This window comes from Xiphophorus couchianus, chromosome 14, assembly GCF_001444195.1.
Source record: "Xiphophorus couchianus chromosome 14, X_couchianus-1.0, whole genome shotgun sequence".
NCBI lineage: Eukaryota > Metazoa > Chordata > Actinopteri > Cyprinodontiformes > Poeciliidae > Xiphophorus > Xiphophorus couchianus.
Genome location: NC_040241.1, coordinates 14,673,150 through 14,699,069, shown reverse-complemented (window position 1 = coordinate 14,699,069; position 25,920 = coordinate 14,673,150). Strand labels below are relative to the sequence as shown.

Below are 25,920 nucleotides of genomic sequence, written 5' to 3'. Positions count from 1 at the left end.
AGCAGAATATGTCAATGCTATGCAACTTTGCTGTATATATTTTTTCAGACCGCAACATAAAATTCAAGCTTGCCAGTGGTTGTTGTTGATAGAATTGATTCTGGCAGAGAAATATGACTGCAGAGTGTAGAGGCTGAGTGGTTGAACAGTTGATGTCATAATGCTGAAGGGGGGATTTATTCCTGGTTTATATGCACGCTATATCATAGTTACTGAGACTAAACAGCTTTGGTTTGATAGCTACACAGCTGTGCAATGCCTGGGCTTGGTGATAGTTTGAAAGAACATAAATTATATTTTACATTGCAAAAGTATTCCCACCCTTTGACCTTTTTCACATTTTGTCACATTGTACCACAAATTTCAGTGTGATTCAATTGGGATTTTATGTGATATACCAACACAGAATAGTGCATAATTGTGAAGGGAAGAAAATTGTTAAAAATGTTTCTATTTTGGGGGTCCTTTCTAAAATAAAAATGCAATGATTGTGGTTTGGATTTCTCTTCATTTGCAAAGTGAATACTTTGTGAAACTCGTTGCTCTCTGTATGTGTGGAGTTTGATATCCTGCTGGAACAGGAAGGCCAATCTCCCCGGCACTTGTGAAAAAATAGTATTTCCATGGCACTATGATGCTGCGACCATGTCCTGTTTTTTTCTTTCTGAATTGCAATTACCATTATTTTTTTGACCCACCTTCTTGCTTTGTACTTAAGATCCATCAACTCGGACAACTTTACAGTTGTTACAGTTACCAAAGAGAGGTATTCCCAAAAGTAATGGGAATGTTTCCCATAATTTTTGGGAAGCATTTGTAAAATCTATATTCTCCTCAACTCTGACCAGCCTACTTACCACTTCTAAGGAAAAACAACAACACAGCATGATACTTCTGCCAAAATCTTTCAGGAAGTGTGTTCAGGCTTTATGTACAGTGTTTGTTTTCCAAAACTAATTTTGCATGATGGCCATGAAGTTCAAATTTTGGTCTGATCTGATTTTTCCTTTCACTTCACAATTCAACTTTATCTATTACACAAATCCTTAGAAAATAATTTTAAGTTTGCAGTTATAACAAAATGAAAAACCTGAGTAATGGAAAAAAATTACTTGTGCAGGAAGTTGCACATTCAAAAATAGAAAAACCGAGAAACACTTGTCGCAATCATCATAAGTCAATATTGGTTTGACTGTTACACACTGAGCAAAAAGTGACTTTTATCACAACTTATCTACACACACATACAATAATAATAATAATAATAATAATAATAATAGCAGTTTTGGATGATGCCCAGCATTAGTCACATCTTCCATTAGTGGAATCCAATGCAAACATAATTTGGAAAGAAGCAAACGAGAGAGCAGAACACCACAGAGAATTTGGATTCAGATAATTGCCAGTCCTGCAGTGTCTGATCCATCCCTCTGCTAAAGAGGGTTTTTTGACCCGTGGGGAATGCAGAAAATGATTAATAGTTATACCGCAGCAATCAGTGTGCAATAAGAGAGAGGTCCAGCCACCTTTTGTAGATTTATGGCTAATAACCGGCCTAAAAGGTAGCCACACTAGTTCTTTCAAGACCTTATGGAGTTAGTTGGGGTTTTTTCAACATAAAGAGGGCAAACAATTTGTTTTCTGAGGCACACTATGTGAGTGTTTGTAGATTTGGGGAAAACCATTTTCAGCTTAGATTTTCCAAGCATGTGAGAAACAAAGTGTTACATGAAAAGGTCCCTGGAAAAAAAGAAAGAAAAAAAAAGAAATAATAATTATCAACTTATTTTAAATTTTGATGGTGTCCCGAGGTGTAATACCAAGAGCCTCCAGAAATAGAGCAAAGGATAGAGAACTTGACAAGTAAAATTAAAAAACTTTTGAATCATTTACACATAATTGGCTTTTTACTGTGAACAGATCGTAAACTCTCAAAGGGATCTTCAGCAAGTTAAGTAAATTCCTAACAAGGACTACATTTATTCAGCTGCTGTTTGACAACACCTTGACAGTACATTATGCTCTAAATAGCCCCTAATAATGCTGCCAGGGTGTGTAGCAACTGTTGAAACAGACATGATGACCTTCTTAGAACGCCATCTGTTGCACAGCACAGCCACAGCAAGGCAGTATTAGGCAGTCAGGCTGAAAGAGTCGCATTACAAGGCAACAACAGCGTTCCCCTGCAATGTAAGTAGCAGAGAGCAGTTTTTCCACATTGCAAATTGCAACTGTGAAATCAGTAGAATTTCAATTTGAGTAAAAAAAAAAAAACTGCAATATGATGCCTTGGACATTTTTGACACAATAATATAAATAGTACATAGAAACTGTACACTATTGCTAAAAGTAGACAAAAATGTGCTGCAGAGTGAGCCTAAAGACCATGCTAGCACCAGACCTGCTAAGACTAAAGCTTAAATTACCATGCTAATGCCTTTGGAAAACGCCTAAGCTGTGGTGCTATCCAAACTTCTCAGATGTTAGGCAACCTTCGAGTTATGAACAAAAATGAGTGCTCATTAGGAAAATGTGTTGTATGATTAATATTTCATTTCATTGCTATTAAGTCAAACAATAAACATGCCAAAGCTAAGCTAACTGCATTTCAACATAAAAAGTCTAGCATCAGCATTATTTACATTCAAACGTCAATTTTAAACCTGGAAAGTTGGTGTGAGATGGTTATTAAATTTTTTTTAGGGTCGTTAATTTACAAAAGATTGTGGCAAGTTTACATAATTTCTCCCCCAAAGACTAATAAGTTGTGCCGACCTCGGCAGCAGCAATTAGCAATTAGTCCTGCTACATGACATGAACTTAAGGTCACCAACCGATAGCCAAAAAATATTCCGGTCGCAATATTTATGGTTCTTTAACTACACCACACCGTTCATGTCCTAAAGCAGCAAAGCAGCTCCAGACCATCACACTAACACAACAATGTGTGAGGATATTTCTCTGAAATGTTGAAGTAGTAGACGCATGAACACTCACATAATCCAAGTGGTCGAAGGTCATTGAAACAAGTTTCCATTGCATCGTTGTGATTTGCCTACTTTGATGCTGGATGCAGTCTTGATTTAATAAAGTCTAACATGCAAATAGGAAAGCATCTTCATATATCCCTTTTATAGTGCAAATCAACCCCGGCACATGTAGGCAACCATCTTCCTATGGTGTGCCTAAAATACTAAACAGAGAACCCGTAAAAATAAAGAATGGGACTTATTGAAGTACTTTTCCTCTACATTATTATACAACCATCCAGAAAGTTCCTCTTAGGTGATATTTGTTATTTATTAAATCAGACATGAATGTGGCAAGTGAAAGTGAACAAACAGATTTGATTGTCAACAGTTTACTCATGATCTGCAAGTTAGGGGCTATTTTTATTTTGACATGGGACAAGTAGGTTTGGATACGTTTATTAAATATCTGTAATATGCTTTATGGTTTTACTTAGGGTTTGTCTGTCAGCTGTTGAAATTTGTCTAAAGCATTTGAATGTGATAAAGAAAAAAATCTGCATATAGGCAGATATTTTTTGTGACTTTGGGAGTACAACATTTCTAAAACCAATGCTTTTAAAGGGGATTACTATCTTTTTACTGTGGTTTTAATGATAGATTGGACAAGCGACTATTTTGAATGCATTTGTAGTTTGGGAAACATTAAAGCTGGCAAATGTAGTGTAGATGTGGGCCCTAACTAAATAACTACAGTGATAGCAGGGCTTAGTACTTCATTTGCTATTGTCACCTCTTTAATTTGCCACAGTGAGTCCAATAACCCCCTTATGATTTTTCTGCCTTTGTAGTTTCACATTTTCAAAAACATTTTTCTTCTATATCCCTTGGTGTGAGGGTCACTGTCCTCCAGCTCCGCTCTCTGCTTCACCCTTACCTCCCCGATTTCTGCTTTTTCTCCCTCTCCTTTTCTGAGTTCTGTCCATTGCCCTGCTGACAGGCACCCATCAACCTGGGTGCAATTTAAAAAGCCCTTTAACAGCTGCCATTCCACAGAGCTGGCTATCGGTACATCTGCCAAAGCCCAGACAGCGTCTCTCCACAAATCCAAATGGAGTGAAGGTGAAAGACACAATTTCTCAAAGATCTGCTGAGCTGAGGAGACAGTAACTGAGGCGAAATTAAGATGCAGAAATAAAACTTGGAATCCAAGGAATTTGCCTATTTTGAAAGAAAGCCCTACATTTTTTCAGTTGACAATAACAGAAATTGTAACCTTTAGTCCATGATTCTTTGAAGCAGAAAGCTCCTGGGCCATTTGTGTTGCAGTAGAGATCCATCGCCTTCTGCTGAGTTTGTGTTTGAGCTGAATCAGTGCGCCCACCTGCCTGCGAACGCTGCATACATTGCTCATTGAAGGTGCATGTTGTCCGAAACAATCAAGTGAAAACATCTCAGACTGGAGTCTGGACCACCTGCTGTTGTGCATTTCTCTCCTCCATATGTCTTTGTCAGAAATCTTCACCATGCGTCGGATGAGGGAGGAAATCAATCCAAGAGCTGCTTTTTCAGTTGCGCTGTTGTGAAAGCAGCTAAGAATTTTGCGCTGATATTCGACAGATCAGCTCACACTGCCAAATGTAACAACTGGCCGACCGGACCATCTGGTCTCCATTGTCCAATGCTGATTTAAAGAAAGTGGAGACTAGTCAACACTATATAATCTCAGTAAGCACGTTTGGCATATTTATGCGAGAACAACTTTGTAGGTTTAGTCAGGGAAAGTTTGTAGTGTGAGCTAAATGAGAAATGTGCTGAAATGCCTCATGACAGACTTGCAGGCTTTCAGTTTTCCTTTGGCGACACAGCTTTAGACTGTGGTACTCTGTTTTAAGATGTAACCAGCTACACATTATGAACTGCAGTAGTTCTAATACATTTTCAACTATATTCTCCGGATACCTTACCATATCTATTTTCCAATCTGATATTCCGTCTTTCCATTAGATCTACATGATTTTTCCTGGGGAAATTCATAGTGGGAGCAGGAAATTATCAAATAAAGAAGACAGCTGACAGATTGGCAGTCAACAATAAGGCTAGCTTAACTCATATTTACCAAAAATTCATAATTATAACAGCGTGTATATCTTTAGGGTTTCTGGAATTTGGGGTATACATACATCTTCACAAGAGACCATCGTGTTTAAACTCTCCACTTGTAAACTGCACACAGTGATGGTAAAGAAAAGTACACCGTCCATCATGTCGAAGGCTTAAACACATAAATGATCATGCAAACAATTTTTACAAACTCAACTTTTCAGAGTTCTTGCCCATTAATGTGACAGTGCTACCAACCGTGCCACTGTGCTGCCACTTCCAAATATGTTAAATCCAACTATTTAGTCCTTCAAGTAACTGGCGCTCATGGTGACACACTGCAGCAAACGCATCTAACTTTCAGATGAACTTTGTGAAGATATCTTCAATTGCTGTTTCTGGGTCGGCCTCAGCCATTGTGTCAGGATCTCTTTCTGTCTGCCAAAGCTTTTAGTCCATTGTGTAGCAGCATCACTTTTTGCCTGTAGCCAGAAGACCACATGAACAAAAGCTTGAGCTGGCTGGGTCACACTGAGATGTACCTGGGGCATGTATGCATGTTTTGCATGGACTGTGGATGGTAATCGTCGAGTCCATTAACATGAGAGAGTGCTACAACTTCCGAGCTGTGGTGGTGGGGTGGGGGGGACATGCCTCAAGCTAGTTGGCGTTATAGACAGGCATCTTTCCTGATTTCATTCAGCAAAGAAAATTAATGGAGTTGAAGTGGGTCATCTGGAATTAAATTAAAATAAATTTGCTGTCCGAGGAAAGGCTTTGATGTGTCAAAAATTAGGGTAGGGTTGTAGTTTTGTGTTCAAATGAAAGGATACAATTAGACAGAGGGCACAATATTAGTAATATTAGATATTCGGTAATGGTTTATTTTCTATACATGAACAGTGACTTCATCCATCAAATAAACGTCAACATTATTTCTTGCTTACGCCACCCAAACAGATTTTGATGAAGGAATATATTAGGGGTTTCATTCATGTGGCTAAGAGTTGGACAATAACCAGAAAATTTACCAAGGAAAAGTTTGATTTGGGGAAGATTTTATCATACAATTGCACTAAATTATGTTAGCAGTGACACAAAACTCTGTTTGCCTGCAGTATGTGGGGTTTGTGGCTGCTTTTCAGTGTTTTATAGTTTCATTTTAAACTATTTTTCCCCTCCACACAGTGCTCTGTCTAGCTGCAAGAGAAGTCATAGATCTCTATTGGTACAACTACACCATTTAATGGCATGAGTGTCCTTCCCATGCCCTTCTGTAAAAGCCAAGCATCATTAGTGAGAGGGTTAAGAGCAGGGCCAGTCGCCCATATGTTTCAATAATTACCCTGCACTTCTGACAAGCCACATACAAAAAAAAAAAAAAATAAATACTTGTTTTGCAGAGTTTATTTCTCTCAAATGCTTTCAAAGGAAAATTTTAAAGGGAAATTGTGGAGTTTTTTTTTTTTCTTAATAAGGTTCTGTGAAGTAACTATTAGAAATTGTTCCCTTGCATGCAGCATATGTATGTAGAAAAGTGAATAAATTCTCAAAGTTGTGGAATACTAACAAGTAGTCAGACAGACCCTCCTTTTAATCAGATTTATGCAGTTTAATAAAACTCAATTAAGAAAATTTAAAGTCTTTGGGACACAATGCTATATATATTGTCTGTTTACAACGTTTTGAGTTACTACTCTGCTGTGTTCAGGATTTGAACACATTTTCCAATACAAAATATTTTTTCCAGGCTTAAACTTCCAGAGGTCTGAGTTTTCATGTCTAGTTAAAGTATAATTAGAAATGTGCATTTATTTACTGAACCCTTCAACCAACACACAGAAACAGGAAGCGGGATGCAGTGGAGAGATGGATGGATAAATAAATAGACCGTTTTGTCTTTTTCTCCCAATTTCTGTTTCTTTACTTTTCTGCAAACTCATTGCACTATGACATCTCTCTTCCAGAGAATAGGGAACTATTACTGATGGCTTCAAAGAACCACATTTAATAACATTTGCACTATGCCTTTAAGATTGCCAAAGGTAGACAGTAAAATACTCTTCTTTTATCACACAGAAGAGGCTGCAGCCTCGGCCTTATTTCCAGGGACAGCAGTTTGTGCACTGAGTGATATATTATTTTTCTACAATCTCTTCCCTTTGCATCCTGACTGTCTCAAATCATAATCCAATCTATTTTCCACCTGAGCAGCCTCATGAAACTGCATTTAATTTGTCGGAATATCCCCATCCATAATTCCCTGTCTCTTCAGACCTCAGCTGTTTGAAGGGCAGATTTGGATGTGGAAAGAAAAAAAACCCCAAAAAACATGGAGGTCAATCAGAGACACAGCCCAGACCTCAGAGAGTTAACAGCAAAACCTCCGAGGTTAACAAATTAAATCCATTTGCCTGATCCTTGATGCTATGAATATAGTTGGAATAATGTTTTAAGTTGCATTGGAAAATGATTTCATCTGAATTGTATCACTCTAGTCTCAGCTGAGAATAGATTTTTTTGAGGGTTAGAATAAGTACTTGTTTAATAAATCAGCACATTTCCCCAAAAGTGAATAGACGACTGGATATTTTTTGGTAATAATCACACAAACAAGACAGGTAAATCCATCGTATGATGCAGACAAAAATTGATGATCATATCCAGTGACTGGTACATTACAGTGAAGAGTTGCCCCATAAGCAGATCCAAATCAGCTCATTTGTGGACCCGAAACTCAAAAACAAAAAAAATTGAGCTAAAGGAATACAATAAACAGGCAAATTAAACTGAAGAAGTTTTTAGTTTTCATCTCTTTGCTACTTTCAAAAACCACTCTCCCATCACCATCCAGAGAACTGTTTATTTACAAACAGCAGTCTGCAGCAATTTGCAATTTTAATGTTAGACATCATTCAGATTTAATAAATCCTGTTCATGGGCCCCTTTAAAGAGAATTTCCAGTCTTACAACAGGACAAACTTATCTAAAGTAATTCCTACTAATTACTTTAAAATAGTAGGAACTTCAGTATTTGTAATGGAGGAGACCCCAAGCAAAAACTAGTGCAGTGACATTTACGGTATATAAATTATATTCTGCCAGCAATACACTTCAATACTTTACTTGAGGATAACACAGATGGTGTGGGACCCTTCATAAGATCTGTTCAGGGTGTGAAAATGGAGTTCACAAATAAGTTTATTCAGAACATGGCAGCTGTAATGTTTGAAGCCACACAATCACATGCCATGCAACCACTTTTTGGTCTCATGGACTGAGTTAACGTAATGGGAATGTGAATTAAAATCAAGATTCCCATTGCACTGATTAATGCCAATTGATGCACTGCTGCAGCAAAATGCTGTTTTTCTACTTTCTTTTTAGTTATTATTATCATGTAACTGATTAGGCCGCAAGTAACACCCCTAAATACCACATATGGAATGCGTGCAAAAATCACATTGTGCATCAGTTTGATCTAAAGGTGTTTTAGAACTTGCTGTTGACGTGTTTTTAATTTTGTTCTCGTCACTCCAGCTCTCTCATGAATGGAAATCTCCCAAAAAAGAGAAGTTGTTAAGCCATTTGGATCAGCCATATCCCTAGGCAAAGCAGCAATTAGAGCCTAAGCTGCCTTGTAAAATCAATTAGGAGTTGTAGTGTATGTTACAGGTACAAGAGCGGCTGGCACCTCTCTAAATGGACCAGGGAGGGAGCCTTTAATCTTCCACGCAAGAGACTGTAATCTGCACCATTTAGTCACCAAGTTTTTATGAGATGTTATATCCTGTCAGGATATTATATGCTTCATAGGGTAGTTCTTACTTTTATAAAAAATTTATAACAGAGACGTCTATTGGAAACCTTCATCTTTTTCTGTTTAGAACAACTTTCATGAAGTTCAGCTAGAGAATTAAAAATTTCCTACTGGTTGACATTTTTCTTTTTAACAAACCCATTAGGAAGAATAATTAAAGCTTATTTACGTTCTGTATCCTAACACCACAGGGGCATATTTTCCTTAAGTTGGATTAGAAGCTTAAATGTTTATTTATTCTCCATTTTTCTCAATTTGCCCCATAAACATTCTGTGGTAAATTCACTAAATTATTTGCTGGTACGAAATGTGTTTGCACATGCTTCTCGTCGTGAATCTGAGCAGGGAAGTAGAAATATTTCTAAGATATCTTCACCCAGCAAAATGGCTCTATCCAGCTGATGAAGTTACTATTACATTTCATTCCCTCCTATCACTCTTCCACATGTACAACAGTTTTAAAACTAGTTCTGGGAACCCTGTTAAACAAAAACATGGTGTGTTCGACTACAAGTCTCCAGAAACGGTACACTTTGAAAAACAAGGGGATTTTTTTTCCTGTTTAATTCCGGTTGGATTCATAACTCAGGTGTCATTCACAATTAACCTCTTGTCTCCCAATAAAACTGCTTGTTTAAGTTTCACAAAGATAATTAATGAGAGTGGCATTTTCAGCCATCTTTCCCGCCTTTTGCTTTACTGTTGAGGGAACAGATGTACCAAGCAGGCCTCCGTGTGAAAGGACGAAGAGTGATAGGAAACGAAGTCGGAAGCATCTGTCGCTTTGAAAGACGTCATGTTATTTGTCATCCAAATGATGGCGAGGAAGCAGCACAAGCACTACAAATTTCTTCTATGAGTACGAAAGAGCTGCAAACAGCAGTGTGCACCAGGAGAGACGGTAAGTTGTTCGGTCAGTTAGCAGAGGTCTGTCACTTATAAATATGTTCTCTGAAGCCATTTTGTACAACTTTTTTTTTTTTTTTTTTTAAACACCGACATATTAAAACATCAACAAGGCAATGCTAGTATATGACTTCACAGTTTACTCCCCGGGGTTCATGGCAGATAATAACTTGCCTCTTAAACCAGGTTTCTCTCTACCTGTGCAGCAACTGGTCATTATCAACATCATTCCAGAGTTGTTTAATGTGCTGCTGATATTTCTGTGACAAACTGGGTCATGTGAAAGCGTGGGGTCCATTTTAACTTTCACCAAGGTCAGCAGGTCTCTGGTGGTTTATGGCCCATTCAGCTGGGAGCTGCAATTACGCGGCGTATCACACTGGTTTAGCCACCAGCTTTAGTTTCACATTAATACCATGCATCACCCCTGGTTTTCGTGTTATGCAGTATTTGCAAGGCCACGGGGAGGCCACAGGGAAATCACTATAGTTCATATATAAATATGAGAAGCTGATGCAGACTTCACCTTGCCTGCATGGGTTCAGATCGGAGTAGAATGGGAAAGACAAAGTTCAAAGCACACTCATTTTAAATGCTATTGGTTGACTGTGGTCTTAAATGACAATTTTGGAAGGGTAAAAAGGCAGAGGAAAAAGGGCATTAAAGGCATAAAATGATGTGAACCTTACGATGTGAATATAAGTTTGATTAATACAAACTGAGTAAATTTTGAATTCAAATATGTGGATTTGAAACCACAATTAGATTAAAATACACGTCCACTTTTATGAGAGGGTTATTAGAATTGCACAAATGTTAACTGTATACATGCGTTAAAATTGTAATTCTTTATTTTATCTGGTTTAAGTATTTTGTACATTAAATAATTTTTGGGGTGTATTTTAAAGAACCAGTTTTATAGGGTTTTTTTTGTTGTTGTTGTTGTTGTTGTTACACAATGAAGTCATCCTGAACAGAAGGTACAATACAGTTTTTGCTAAAACGCATATGAGTAATGCAGCGAAAATCTATTCAAAGATAATATTTAAGTTAAGTTTTGCACATTTGTTATGACACAGATCAAATCCAGAGACAACATTATGGTTAAAAAAAAAGAAGTAAAATAGGAGTTATGTCATAATGTATATGCAGTTTTTAAGAAACATAGAACAAGGAAATAAAATAAATTCTCCTAAGAAATGATGAACTTTTGGTGCACATTCTGGTTCTATTGTCCCACTGCTTATTTATGCAACATATAACTGAGAAAAAAAATACAATAAAATCTCTGCAAACAGCTGTAACAAAAATGCAAAAAAACAGCCATCTAGTGAACACATTATAGTGAGTGGATGAGTGAACAATGGTTTCGTTTTTGTACAGTTTTTGTGCACTAAGGCACATCCTGCTGTGGTAAAATAGTTTCACGCTCTGATCAGTGGAGCATGAGCATTTCACTGACTGCTGTTGTGCTTTATCACTTCTGCACCTCGCAGGAGATGCAGCAAGTTTTTTCTTCTTCGCTGGCTGAAACCGAGTCAAAGATAAAAATCAGAATTCAAGTTCTCAATCAGAAAAAACAAACAAACAAAACTGATTTTGCATTGGCTGTTATTTCCTATTCTGATTTTTAATTTTTGTCTTCTTTTGCAGAAAAAAACACCCATCTGGCTGTTTTCCCTTCCATCTTCCCTCCAGAGTGAAATATATGAATAAATAAGTGGAGAAGAGCAGAAACAACACAAAAAGCAGCAGAATCGATGTGATTTTCTGTGCTGACATTTCAGACAACACCATATCTGGGACGCTGAAATCTTCAATTTTTCCAATCAGGTCGAACCACAGAAGTTACTCGGAGCAGAAAAGGAATACAAGTTCAGATATTGTGGGGAACAATGGCATAAAGGTGTGCACCATTCCCCACCAGGGGGAATAGGAAAAGGCCCCAGGAAGCAAATCTAAACATTTGAGAAGGAATTGGAAAATACAGAGGCAAAAAAAATTCCTCTGACATGGATTACAAAGACATGCTCCTTTTTTTTTTGACTACGATGCTGTTCTGCCTGCATGTCCGTGTACGCTGTTGTCTACGGTGATTACAAGTGGCATCACAATGCAGTTTGAGAATAATGAAAGTGCTTGGTTCATGTTTTCTGAGCCTTTCAGCATGACAGGAGGTGGCGTACCGCAGAATACAAATCACCTCCGAACACAATATATAAAACACTAATTTGATTTTTTGATATACACGAGATTACCTGAATATTAACGCTGCGAGAGTGACTCATTCTCTGAGCAGATATTAATTGGCTGCAAAAGCTGAGAGCAAGAAAACGCTCCATCAGCTCTCAAGCATTGCAATAAAGACACACACACGCGCGCACCCCACACAAAAAAAAAAGAAACAGCCCACGGTATTCAGAAAACCAACGTGTCACACAGTTGAGCAAATATTCAGGAGGGCCCGTGCTGGGCCGGGTGCGTTCGGAGCGAGCCGCGAACCACCCAAGTGTAACGTGCTGAAAAATAATTAGTACAATAAACTTAGTGAAAAAGGAAACACAACTTGAGGAAATCAACTGTTAAGGAACATCTGAGGCTGAACAAAGCTGTGCCCAAGCATATGCTCCTCATGCTTTCACCCCTCCTTCCCCCCTCACTCCTAACAAAGCTCAATCTTCCATCCCTGCTGGGAAGAAGAAGAAAAAAAACAAAACTATTTATAGAGCAAATCCAGTCATTCAACTGTAATAGCTCCTCAAGATGTGCTCTTCGATGTGGGTGCTTTTTTTTCCTTCCCTGGTATATATTCTTAACTTATAAAACACAGTATGTGGCATTTTATGCACAGAGGAAAGCACAAAACATGGAGCTCAGTCTGTAAAATTGCTCAACCTTATTGAACTAATTAAACGCAGGAAACTTACAAAGTCATGTCACTTAAACTGGAAAACAGAAGTGGCCGCAAACACAAGCAGGAGTCTTTGGTTGTCTCATAACCTCATTCGGGGGAAAAATATATACATGTGCGGAGATTTGACACATCGGTGTTCTCAATAAAATTCCACTCAGTGTGCAGTTTTCAAAGCAGGGGAAAGATCCAGCACACGAATCATTCCAAGTTTAGTGTCAGTGTAGTTTTTACCAACATCCTGATTTCGTACAGCTTTGAGTCACATCACGGCTGCATGGTGGTCTGGTGGTTACAGCACTGTTGCCTCACACCAGCTTATCAGCTGGAGTTTCAGTTGGTGCCTTTCTATGTGGAGTTTCCATATAATTCCCATGGAGCTCTGTGTTTATACAACTACACAAACTGAATTATCTACAGTATCTGCTACAGTAGTACCAGGTCACTCGTAATTTCTCCGGGTACTCCGGTGCGATACGTCAAATGCACAAAGCAATTGTGTGGCTGATTTCCAATGTGCATTTCTTGTAAGAACAATATTTTAAATTAAGCTGTTGTAGCACTACCTACCATAAGCAGTTATGATTAAATGTATTAATCTATAATACATAGGCAAGACCATAGCATGTGTACGACAGAAGTCTGTAGTTCTTTCACAATCAGGGGTTTAAAGTTTAAAATGGATATAACAGAGGAAATGACTAGTACTCTGTGTCAGCTGAAAGTTTAACTATCTTGTAGCTTGAATTACTTCCAGACATGTGTCGACATGTAAATTATCTTCCTTTGAAATGGGTTCTAACATTTGTTTCCTTTATTTTCAAACACCTCTTTGCAACTGAAAATAGCTAGCTACGAGTTTTCAGTGTTCACATTGCAGTTGTTTGTGTGACCTGTTGGCATTTGTGTACGACTCAAAAGGCTACCCAATGAAACCATGGTGCATATCAGTTTGCTTTAATTGTGGTTTAGTAATTTTGTGAATACTGATCCACAACATTTTTAAACGGTATATTATGATCTGAAACCTTTGCATGTTACTTGATATTGTGAGTTCTGATGCCTCTGTGGGCCAGTTTAGATTCATCTCATATGATAAATTCTGCTCTCAAATCACACCAAGGCAAGTGTAAGTTAAATCTCCCGTGTGTGCTGACGTTTGTGATGGACTGGCGACATGTCCACAGTGTCTCCCGTCTCTTCCCCGTTGATCACCCGTGATAAGCCCCATCAGGCAGACCCCAGCTTTGCAGTATCAAAAGCAAGCTTACTTTCTTGTTTGTCTTTGGCCATCCTAGAATAGCCTGGCCTCCATGTGCTGTCAACATTACAGGAGCCTGTTCTGGCTCTGCTGTTCACCACTACCATTAGCGTGATGTACTTTCATCTATCATTCCGATGAAGTCCATTTAGTGGTATTTGGAGAAAATCCCACTGAATGTTGGCCACCACCTCATATAATCAGAAGTCCATAACAGTGAGCTGTAATTATCTGTACCTATACAGTCCTCCCACACAGTCTATTCTGCTGGAGCTTACTGCAGCGGCTCGCCTGAATTGGGGGGTATTTATACATGAAATTAAGGTGTAATTAAAATCGGTCTGGTGCTAAAGGGGCTGAAGGTGATTATGCTCATTTGCATAGTAGACTGATTTCTTTTTTTAATGCTTCCCGCACAATTACAACTAGCTCTAGCACATCTTAGGCATCCGTCGTGGATAATATTTGAAGCAAAAGCTAAACTTTTGTTCTGATTAGAGGAAAGGGTTTTGCATCTGATAACAATTTTCATTCCTAAATGTTTTCCCAGAGTAAGGCAAATGATTGACATGCCACCCATGTTAGTTAGTAAAGCAGACTAAATATAAAAATGCGCAGAGCCTATTTTGAGGAGTCTAGGAAATGTTTTCCCCCTGATTGAATTACCATCCTGTTGTTTCGGAAATGATTAGGAAAGTATGCTGCGAAAGTTTCTGGTGAGAATCTGATGAGAAGTCGTTTAAACCGGACCTCCAAAAAACAAACATTAGCATTCAAGTCATTTTTCACAGCCGCAGCATTATCTAATTTTCTCCATTGGCTTGTTTTGTAGCAAATGAGGGACTATTATATGGGATATAGACCAAGGAGAAACTCATTACTTCTCACATTATCACTGGAAATGTGTTTCGGAAAAACCAAGCTCGGCCTGGTTGCATGCTGAAGCCTTGGCGGCCTGTCCAGGTTGTAAATGGACCCCTCTCGGCTGATTTGCCATTGTGTGTCCACAGCCGTCTCCGATATTTGGTGAAGGGATGTCATGACTGCTCCAGCTGTCACGGGCACAGCTGTTCACTTTCCCCTTGAGTGAGCAGAGCTGCTTTCACCCTGCGGCTTGATGCTGCCTGCGTGCGTGTGTGGGTGTGTGTGTCCAATACGAGCATGGACAAACACCGAAAGGTGCACTTGTTATTCAGCCTTTTCCAAGATTCAAACATTTAAGCAACTGTGAACAAGAAAACTGGAAGGGGAGCGCGCTCGGGATGCTGCAAGTTCTCCCAACAAATTATTAATGGCCTCCAGATTTCTTGCTGCTCCCACACAACAACTCTTATGTAACTAAAGTACATTGTCACCGTGGAGCTCAAGGTTTCCAAAGTCCAGATTTTCTTTTGAATGGAACCACAACAAATAAGTTTGAAACTTTTTCTACCTTTAATTTAACACTCAAAACTGTTAAAGCGGAAATATACAAAGCAAAGAAGAAAAAAAGGTACCGTAACCTGGCTTACAGAGCCGAAACTAAAATCACCTTTTGTTTATTGTCAGACTTCTTTAATAGGAATGTGTCAGCATCCCAAATCTTGACCTGCAAATGATTGCCCACTGGGCCTTCTCCATATTAAATAGATAGTGAGAACATCTCTTGCCCACAACCCTCATCAGATAACCTCAAAACGTTTCTGCAAGATTTATCTCTGTACTCTAGTTCAGCCATTCTAGAGCTTTCATGTTTGGGTTTATTAAGCTAGGACATATTGTTCTACAACATATTGTTCTACTTTTTATCTTTACCTGAGCAATACCATGAAGCATCACTACTCTTATTCTACTCTGAGTAGAATTTCTAGATATCAGCTGCTAGTAACTTCACTCTATGGAGAACAATAATGTTTTAACCAAAGTTGAAACCAGACACACTCACCTAGAGATAATGCTAAAGCGATATTTCTATTTTTATATTTAAGCTTGTTTACACTTGTATATGCACGGTACCTGCTGTTTAATACATTTAAAATGGAAGAAAAAAAATCATACTGCATACTGAAACAAAATGAGGCTTCTGCTTGAGTTTTTCATTTCAATCTTTAAAATACTATAATTTGTGTACTTTTCTATTTTATGCCTGCCTGATGACAATTTTAAATATTAAATAATACAATATGATCAGCTACTAGGTGGCCTCTTTGTAAAATACTTTTTTTAATGTCCCTCTACCCAGCTCTGTTAGCAGCAGACCAGGTGCTCTATAATAAGACGTTTTTCATATCATTGCAGCTGTTTCCCAACACAGATTCCCAGGACCCTCGCTCGCTGTCTTCTCCCTTCTCGCTCAGCCAATTTCCTGTCTGATCACTGTGAATAAAGGATGGTAGCGCCACAAAATCTAAAAAAAAAGCACTTCAAAACACTTCAAAAAGAAAAAGTGTATTTTAGTCAATTGTGTTATGCAGCTTTTCTTTCTAAAGGATTGGTTTATGTATGGGGTACTTGCCACATTTAAGGTGGAAAAAAATTATATATGATTTATTATGGTTTAATTTTTTTTTTTATGTCAGACCCTTGAGGATTAACAAGGGGGATGTCACTTTTAAGATCAACTGTAGATGAGTTCCTATCAAGAAAACCAGCTTTAAAAAAAGTGCTGTTGATGAATTCATCGGTTTATGATTGATGTTTCTCCCCTTTGGCCCGGCCATGCATTTACTTTCTCACAGCCCTCTTCGCGCCACAACAGTGTACTTCGTAAGGTGTAGATGTTCCTAGTGCTAGAAGGGCTATATTGATTGCATACTGAAGCAGTCAGTTATGATGAATAGTGGACTTGCTGGATCAAATTCAGAGATTTATTGGCCAGTGGTGGTGTCATTAGGGCTTTGTGATGGGTGAATTAATTTGGCAATTAAATGAGAGGGTGATACTGTGTTACCTCATCAGCTCTGACAAGCAGACCCCAGACCAGAAACAAATGGGATGGAAGACACTTTATCATTTTGCACGTATAGAGTCTTTGGCCTTTGGCATTAACATTCATCATCGGCCTGTAGAGTTTTCCTTGGACTTGCATAATTGAACGCACCATGAGCAGGAATAGTGAAAAACAGCGTACACTAGTCAGGCATTGGCTGGATTCTAGTTTCAATGATGTTCTCTGCTATGCTACAGCTCCTCCCCTACGGCAGAGCCTGCCGTAAATATGCAGGTTAGTTAGCATGGCCATACCGGAAAAACAGGTTTTCTGTGACAGTAAGTAGTTTCTCCGCCATTAGCATGTTTGCAGTTGGTATACCAGCATGATTGACAGTGCTGAGACCTTCCTCCTGGCTCTGGTTTATTTTTTCATCCATGGTCTTTGATATTTCCGCTCTTGGGTGTAGAGCCAGTCAGCTTTTGCATTGGCAGCTTTGCAAATACCAGCCAATAGAGTGTCAATTGATATTGCATCTGCATGTTTCAGCTTCCCAACCTGGGTTTTATTTGCTAAATAAAAAATCTGCAAAGTACCTAAAAAATGTTGAATAAACACTCAATACAAGAATGAAAAGAAGTGATCCATTGTATGATAGACTTTTGAAAGAAGGTTATCTAAGACCAGATAATGAGTGCCATTTTTCTGCAACTTGCTGGAGTGAATGTATCCATATATTAGCATGGGTATATGTGTATATTAGACCCAGAATAGGTAACCTTTAAACACAGAATGTGCATTAAACTCAAACATGTGTATCTAAGTCTATTTAATTAAATGCCTTAAATTAAGTCATTTATTCCCCAAAATAGATGTCTGCTAAACTTTTGAGCCAAAATATATATTGGTCAGTTAGTGCCTGGGGAAGGCAATCAACCACACTAAGCCAACAACAATCATCAATTTGTCAAGTACCTTTAAAAATGAAGAATGACAGAGAGCTTCAGGTGAAATAACTTCTTTTCATTTTGCTTTCAACAAAGTCCAGCTCAGTATTTTTGCTCAAGCCTTCCACCACTGTGTGGATCTGTTACCAAACACCTTTCTAACAAGGCTGCTGACTTTTATTACAGAGAAAATGACTCAACACGTCTGCAGTGTCTTAATCTCCTGATATGTATCCCTTCACCAGCATCACAATAACTCAAAATATTTACTAAGACAGTAAATATTAATAATGATATTGCTTCTAATATTTCACTAAATGCTAACACATTAACATATTCAATGTTATAGTGGTATGCAATATTATTTTAGTAGCAGCACCTGCAGCGGCGCCATTTTTGTTTAGTTTTTAATATCCCATTAAATTAGAAAGATAAGGGTGATCTTTAGACTCTTCTCATAATATTCGTGAGTCTATTAAAGAATTCTTTGCTTGTACAAAAATGCAAATGCTGACAAAAATAGTGCCTCTGACTGCCAAGAGCACCAGCCCCAGCGAGCAAATTTTGGCTCATTTCACAGACTCGACAATACATATACCCACGTGTTTGTGCATGTACACACCCTGTGGCACGCAGAGACAAATCTGTGAAACACAGTGTCCCTGTGACCCTTATGCTCCATATGGTCAAGACGAGGGCAGAGAAAATAAGCACACAACTCTGTGGGTGATTGCAGCTTGGCAGCCAGCACAGCCTGGAGGTTTGTGGCGTTGAAGTAACACAGAAAATGGCCAATACAACACTCCTTTCTAGAGCAGTGCTCCTGTCCTGCTTCATACACTGATATGCAGTGCACAATTATGGTTCCTGAAACAAAATAACAATACTAATAATAATAATAATAATAATAATAATAATAATAATAATAATAATAATAATAAGTATTTTCTTCCTGTTTTGACCTTAATTTACCCAGATTTCCTGAAATGCTGTTAAAAACTTCAGGTTTACCCATGCACACCATTTTATTCCCACTCTTTACAATGTCAAGCGTAGTGAATAAGACAGAATGATAAGTCAAATAAAGCAAAATGTAGTTTTGGGTCGGACTACGATACGATATACATTTCACAACTTGCTTCTTACTTGTTTGCTAGCATGCTTGCAGTCGTTTCCCTGCTGATCTAATATCATGCAAAAACTAGATAAAGAAATAGATGAAACAATGAGTACAGGAGAATAAAAAATAACTTCAACAACTGTTTCAAATACTGTTCTAAGAGACATGGTTTTGTGGGCACCAACTGAAAACTATTATCACTGTGAGTCTGTCAGAGACTCACTGAGCAGACTAACTGTTAAGTAAGAAAGACAAGGACTCGCGCCAAAAATACTCGAAATTTAAGATTGACTCAACTCCTCTAAAAACTGCAGCTCACGACATGTTTCAACATGTAACAATTATGTTATTTTTTTAACAAATGTTTTCTAAAATGCTTGATGAGAAATGTTTATTTCAGTTAGAGACTTAAGACATGCTCTTCAAAGATTTCAGACTTCAATTAGAATTTTCCCTCAAGGATTTAAATCTTCACTTAAATTTATCTCATGAACATGAACAGGTGCCACAACAAAAGTGTTATTCACTTCACCAGTTAGTGGCCATAATGTTATACTTGATCAGTGTAAGGCTAGTGGCCATTCATTACATTAAATTTAAAACCAGCTTCAACATAATTAAAATTAAAATGTTCAAAGAAGGTAATTGTGCGGGAATGTTTGAACATTTGACATAAAAAAACTCATTAAGTTCAGCATGATGTTAATTGCTGCTTATGTGCTTTAGAAAAAAAATAACTAAATAGTTCAGATTAGCTGGAGTGAATGAATAAAAATTTATTTAAAACCTCTTCAGTGAGCCAACATTCACATGTACATGTCCTCTCCTGCCTCAGCTAGATGTGAAAAAGCATTCAGATTATCAATAGAGCAAAAATATGTGGCATTCTCAGTTTTCATGGAAATGCCTGCAGCCAGTCGCAAAAGCTTTTATGTCTTTATGTAGTTTGTGCCAATAACACTGCCCCACAAACAATTCAGATTTTTTTTTTTTGGCTTACATTTTTCAATGGGGGTCATGTAGTGCACTTACTGCAAACTACTTTACTAAATGGGTTTCTGCTCCAACCTAAATACCGTCACTTAGAAACCATTTGCTTTGGGTTACCTCTTAACATTTAAATGTGTAAAATGGTGTCACTGTGGTTCAATACTCATGGGATGTGACTGGCCATTCATATGTGCCGCAGTGGTACCCTAACTGGAGTGGACGACCCCACCACTGGGTCACCCACCCAGCGCAGGCATGCATCTGATCAGAAATAAAGCTGAAATCAATTTCCCTGCAGTCCCTTGTTGGGGTCTTTTGATTGGCCTCCTATGTGTGCCTCAGGGGGCACTTAGTCCACTTCTGCTGCCACCTTTGTTCTTTCCCTGTGAGAATATTACACCCATTGAAATTGTAACTGCTTTTTCAATGCGTGCTCAAAACAACAGGCCACACATTTAAAAAGCCACCATGGCTCTCAAAGCACTTAACACAAGTTAGCAGAGGAATCAATTTTAGGTTAGTAATCGGTGCCGGCTCTGAATGTATTGGATTGTCCGAAATCAACTCGATTGTTGCCTGAGGACAAATTCTGGTGACCTACTGGTAGGCTGATCATTTATTTAGCGCCCTTAACACTTGTTGGCACTCCTGGTAGAGGTGTGAAAAGCTGTACAAAATAAATCAAACTAACTGCAGTAGCAGTAGTATTCTTATACTAAAAAGGTGGAAGTCTAGCCTTCACTTTGGGTAGCAGTGCCACAATTCTTCTCTTACAGATCTCTTCTAGTCAGTTCATCCCACAGATTTTATTTAGGAATTAAATCTGGGGACTGAGATATCCGTATAAATTGGTTGATTTGCTCTGGTAAATAATTATGTGATAATTTGGTCATATGTTTTCTTATGTTGCTAAAAAGAAACCCTTGGAACCCATTCTTTAGTTTTACACTCCAACCAATTTTTATTTTAAACGTACCTTTATATTAAAGATGCCATGGACTCTAACATGAATCCAATTATCTAAACACCAAGAGCCTTTGAAAAAAAGGGGCCCACAGCATAACCAATAAGCTGCGTTTCCACTATAAATGTGCACAAAACTTGTTCAACCACAATTTTTGTTTCCATTAAATAAGAAAAACAATTAAAAACACACATGAAAAAGTCCGTTCACGCAACGAGTCAATGAAGACTCATTGCATGGCAGTGATCGCAAACACGTACACAGCACTAGTGCTCATCATTAGCCATCGGATGTCAGTGTCTTATTCAGGAGTTGGCGCAACAAGCCCATTATACCTGGGAGCAGCTACCTGCACAGCTTTCTTGTGAAATTGTAGTCGGCAATGTTACAGAAGAGCTATGGACTCAACACTTTCAAATTACAAACTCAACTCGACTAACTGTGCAATGCTGTGAGACCTCTGGTGAATTGATATGTGCATTACCCAAGGAGGCCAGTGCCTACCAATATGTGCACTACTACATACAAATTGACATGATTTCTGTGAAGCAATAAAAGCAATAACAAATTAATATTTATGTGGATGGTGTTCTAGCTTGTTGATAAGGTTGCCATGAAACATGTTCAACTTCCCGTTTCTTGCTCTCAAAGTTTGGCTACACATGAACTGCACTGGAAAACATTTTTCCTAAAATGGTACATGAATAAATGTATTTGGCATGCAACAACAAAAAAGAACACACAGTACCAAATACAATCTCCCTCAAAACTTTGTGTTGTTTTAATTCAATTACAATACCACCAAGGAGGACTGGAATGTGCTGCAGAATGGCTTGTTACGACTCACTGCTTTGGGTAATGGTGTTTTCTTTGCTCTGGAAATGAAATATAATATCATTAAATAGAGACATGTAGAATGAAGTGTCAACATATCCATCTTGGGTGCCAGCTCAATCTGTTTGTGGGCGCTCCCCAGTGACAGATCCAGCTCATCACTGAAACATCCTCCTCTTAGAAGTCTAGGGATTCCATTCATCCAACATAGCATGGATTTATGATTGATTACATGTGGAAAAGGTAGCAACACAAACGGTCTATCAAGTTAGGATGCAAAACAAAAAAAATATATGGAGGTCTCTAAGAACGGGCTGCCTTTGATGAGACAAGTTCCTATTTACCAGTAGAAAACACACACAAAAAAAATAGTTTTTACTAATTCTTGATAAATTCATACCCATCTTAAAATACATCCATCAGCCGTGACTGGAACCACTGACAATAACACAAATTGTTTTTTTGCGTGCGTTTGTCCTCACCCCGACTTAATATTTGCAGCGGCACCACTGCTTTTAGTTTCAGAGAGCAGTTAATGGCGGCTGAGAAGAGAAGAGGCAATAAAGTAAAGCTTTGATGTTGTCATGCATGATTGTGCGGAGACATCCTTGGGCTTGTTTCGAGGGTGTTGATTTAGTGACTGCTGTAGAAATGAGAATACAGATGGCTTGTGGTGCTATTAGGAGGCTGGTCTCTGAGAATAAGGAACCTCTTCCACATCTATTATCTTGGGTGACACTTCAAATGCTTCAGACGTGAGCATCGGATTCCGTATCACAAGGATGGCGATATGCCAATTTAATTAATCTACTTTGGGTAGATTGGGGTGGGGGTTGGGTGTGTGTAGCTCACTGTCATTAAGATGAGGACTATGGAGAGGGACGCAGAAGCAATTAAGGAATTTTACAACACTGACCAAGCCAGCTGCACGGTTAGCAATGTCTGTGCAATCGCACCCTAACATGCAATCGCTCCAGAAATAGTTGTCTTTAATATAAAGAAGGAAACAAGCATCTACAAAATCATAATGACATACGCTGGCATTCATTATTGATTGCACCGAAACTAGAAATATAACTTGGATTATTTGTGAAATAAAGCACATAACACACAGAGTGCTGCTAATTCGAGTGGCACATATGAGGTCTCCAGGTGTCCTATTGCTACGGTGGAGCTTTTCAAATCCCTAGCAGGTTTCTGCACCTGAGCTGGAGATCAGGAAGCCAAATAGCATTAGGGAATACTTGAATATGAAACTTACTCCTTGTGAGCTATAAGCAGGCACTTAGGCAATCCTGGAAGATGTTGTCCTTCCAAAAAAGCTCCATAGGAAACAATTAACTATAAAGTGCTACAAATGAGTTGAGTCCAGCCCATATGGTGGTCATCTGTTCTTCCATTTACCTACATGGCAATGGAGGAACATATTTCTCAGAGGTTATTCTAGATGGCATACAATAATAATTAGCTGGAAGAACCATTGTCTGAAGAAGTAGTGGGTAAGCCAGTCCTTGAAGGCAAGTGTCCTAAATATCTTAGATGTTTCTTGCATTAAATACACTACACCAGAGTCTGCTTAAGACCACTGGAATCTATTTTATTACTGAATCCACCCAGACTGTGAGATAACATTTTGTAATTAAAAGTATCTTAAGATAACCTTAACTAAAGGTTGTTAGGATATACAAGACAACTGGAACTTTAATTTCAATGAAATAATGTGAACTTCCACCCAGTCTTATTTTCCTCTTTCTTTACCAACACCAGCCTTTCATACTTTTAACTTGAAATCCATGCACATTTGGTTAATTACACCTGGGAGGCATAATGTGATCAGGGGAGCCATACTCTAGTTGCATAGAATACCCAATAGTTTGGGAAATGGATTTGAGCGCATTCTCATCAGAATCCTGGAATGAGATATGAAAAATTTTATAGCTTTGGTATTTGCTAGAATAATGTGCTAGCCACGTGAATAATCATGCTCGCTCGGAATGACAAACCAGCGCGGTAAGCCATAAATAAGATAGGAATGGGACAGGGGAATTATTATTATCCCTTTAGGAGGGCGTTCTGCACTTTCTACTCTAAAATACAAGTCTTGTGCTTGCACATATAAATTCAAACCACTGCTTGCTGGCACTTTGCTCCAACACTTAAAGGCTATCTGGCTATAAAACCGTAGTAGTATATGACCTCAGACACTTTAGCCACCAGCTGATCAATGTGATTCACTAAAAAACAGCATGATGTAGCCGTCAATAGTTAGCCGTCAGCTGCGAAACAGTCTATAAATTTAGCCTCCTCTTGGACTTAAAGACAGAAACCATGTGCTGCTGCGCCCTCTACTTACATTCTAATAATAAAAGTAAAGATAGTACTTGTCAGAATAAATCTTAAACAGCTGGACTTGTGTTTCTGTGAGATGAATTCACATATATATCTTATTTTAACTGTAAACATGAGAATTACAGCACATGCTTAACATTTGACTGTTATTTTAGAAATGTTATGTAATCAATACAGCAGATGTAAAGACATTCGGATTTAAGTAAAATCAAAATGACTGAACTGCCACCTGTAGAAGTGTTTGTTACAGTTATGCCAGAAAAAGTTTAAAAATCTTTATGCTACCATTTACTATGTTCTGCATAACCTCAAGCTATTGTTTTACATTTAATAGCCTCCCTGTCCTACAAATACTGACAGGATATGAGTCAGTTAATGACACTGACTCCTTAACTAACATTAACTCAGTTAATGAGTCAATGTTTGACTCATTAGCAATGTTTAAAGCTAGCATAATATATCAATATATCATGCCAGCATATATCATAATATATTGATATATCAATGTATATTATATTGGTAGTTTTAACCATTGCTATCACACATTTGCCTTGCATTTTAATAGAAAATGAGAAAACATACATCTGTATTGCCTTGCTAGGCATCTGATACTGTAGCTTAGCTACATAGCGGGCATGTTAAGGTGGCACTGAAATAGATTGCAGTACCAATGACACGTGTTACAATATCTGATAGAGTCACTCACCTCAATTCGATGAATGTTTACAGCTGTAGTCTCACCTATTTTTCAATTAATTTAGCTTATAAATATCGGATAACTATGTGGGACTCTTTGACCCGTTCATAACAGTAATATTCTTGTTAGGTGACATCTTACTGTTGTGAACAAACCCCATTCACATTGTTGCTTCTTGCTGCTTGTCTGGAATTACTGTTGACATAAGTTGCACCGTCAATTATTATAAATTCTAATAATGGTTTACAACTAAAACAGCATCATGATGTAATCAGAGCTAATGAAGAACATTTTCACGTTTTCTTCAAAACCTGAAGGGACCATCTTTAAAACACCACCGATAAAATTGCCTACAACTACTTCAATTAAATTCTTAGCAGTTGTTCCGCTGGGAGTTTCTGCTTTGTGACAGAAAGAACCATTTCGTTTTAAAGGTGAGCCATCCATCCTCCATCCTTCCTCACCTGCCTGTTGCTTTGTCAAAACAACTGGTGAAAGAGGATGGTGTACGTCTTCTTTGGCAATTCTTGATTCCAGATCACTGAACTGAGTTTAAAGTGGTGGACGATTTCTAATAGCGACCCTTCAGAAGTAAAAGAGGGAAGCTCTGCCACACTATAGAGGTCAAAGAAATCAAGAGAACCCAAAAGAGGGGTAATGCTTGTTGGTGAGGTCCATTTCCCAAACTAGATAAAGTGCATCATTGCCAGAGTCAAAAGAAAAGCCTCATTTCTCATTTTCCAAAGGTTCCATTCAACTACGTCTGCCTTATCTTCCATCCGCAGTCCGCAGCCGACTGTATGCCCTGACGTTGCCTCGATAGGACGAGTGTAAGATAAACTTGACAGATCAACTTTTTCGATAGTCCCCAAGTCCATAAACAACTGGGGCCTCTAATCTGATAATCCACCAATGAAAGATTAGACGTGGGGGAGTATTATTGTGTTGTCACTCTAGCTTACAGAGGCACATGGGCTTTAACTGCCAGGTCTAGACGTCCCTCGGCAAATCCTAAGAAGGTGTCACATCTCTGCAGGTGAGGTACGCCGATAACACACACTGGGGGATAATGAAATGGACAAAGTAATTATCACTGCTATTAATGAAAAATCAAAACTTGCAAAAAATTGCTAGAGAGACT

General features: G+C 38.3%; 1 protein-coding gene across 42 annotated transcripts in view; it reads right to left on the bottom strand.

Annotated features, from left to right (window-relative positions):
* LOC114157924 (protein tyrosine phosphatase receptor type D) overlaps positions 1-25,920 on the bottom strand; it is a 455,035-nt gene that overhangs the window by 195,555 nt on the left and 233,560 nt on the right. The gene's annotated exons all lie outside the window — the stretch shown is intronic.